Here is a 1055-nt window from a genome sequence, read left to right on the forward strand (position 1 = left end):
AGGAAGGAAGGAAAGAAAGAAAGAAAGAAAGAAAGAAAGAAAGAAAGAAAGAAAGAAGAAAGAAACAAAAATGACAGAGAAATAGAGAAATTTAAAGAAAGATTAAGACAGACAGAGACACACAGAGAAAGAGACAGAGACAGAGACAGAGAAAGAGACTAGAAGACAGAGGCAGAGAGACATAGAGACAGAGACAGATTAAAGGAAAAAGTAGAAAGTAAAAAAAGAAGATAAAAAGAAAATATGTATTGTATTATGCTTCAGAATTCCTGTGTATTTAATATATCTACATGCATATCATGTGGGAGGGACAAGCAGCTGACTAAGCATCTGCTTAGGCGAGTGTACATACCAGGGTGCAATGAACCAGCACCAGAGACAGGCCCTGCCCCACCCACAGGGACTTTGAGCTGGCACCGTGACCAAGCATGGTGGCCCAAGCCTGTAATCCCAGTGTAGCGGAGGCTGACAGCAGGAGGATTACTACAAGTCGGAGCTGTGTAGTGACACCATGAGCCAACTAGATCAAATAAAGCACAACACTAGTGTACAAACACTTTTCAACAGTAACTTTAGGCAAAATGAGAAAATGATATTTATTTGGACTTTCATTTCTGGGAGTCTCCCACATTACATTCCTGGAAGAAAGTTTCAGTACAGTGTGACAACGACACACAAACTGGTGGGAATCACATGCATTTTTCAGATATAAAGTTCTTGCACAGGGAACGATACAATGGCGGACACGTTTTATAGCATTTCTTTATACAGAATCACAAGAGAACCAAACTCAGGAAGTCTGTGAACACAATAAAGACGAAAAAATCCAGCTGAGTACCTGGAATCTATAGCCCGCTCGAACCCAGCTGAGAGCGTGGAACTCATAACAATAGCTGCCGCCAGTTCAGTGGAGGCCTAGAGCTCATGAGAAAGACTTCGGTAGGCCTGATTGAAGGATCCGCCCTGGGGAGATGCAAAGGTCAGTGGTGGAAGCTGCAAAGTCTGTGCCAGCAGGATGACGGTTCTGTGTTAGCAGTCTGAGGGCACTTGGTTGG

The sequence above is a fragment of the Octodon degus genome, unplaced genomic scaffold, assembly GCF_000260255.1.
Source record: "Octodon degus isolate 3935 unplaced genomic scaffold, OctDeg1.0 scaffold00255, whole genome shotgun sequence".
Taxonomy (NCBI): domain Eukaryota; kingdom Metazoa; phylum Chordata; class Mammalia; order Rodentia; family Octodontidae; genus Octodon; species Octodon degus.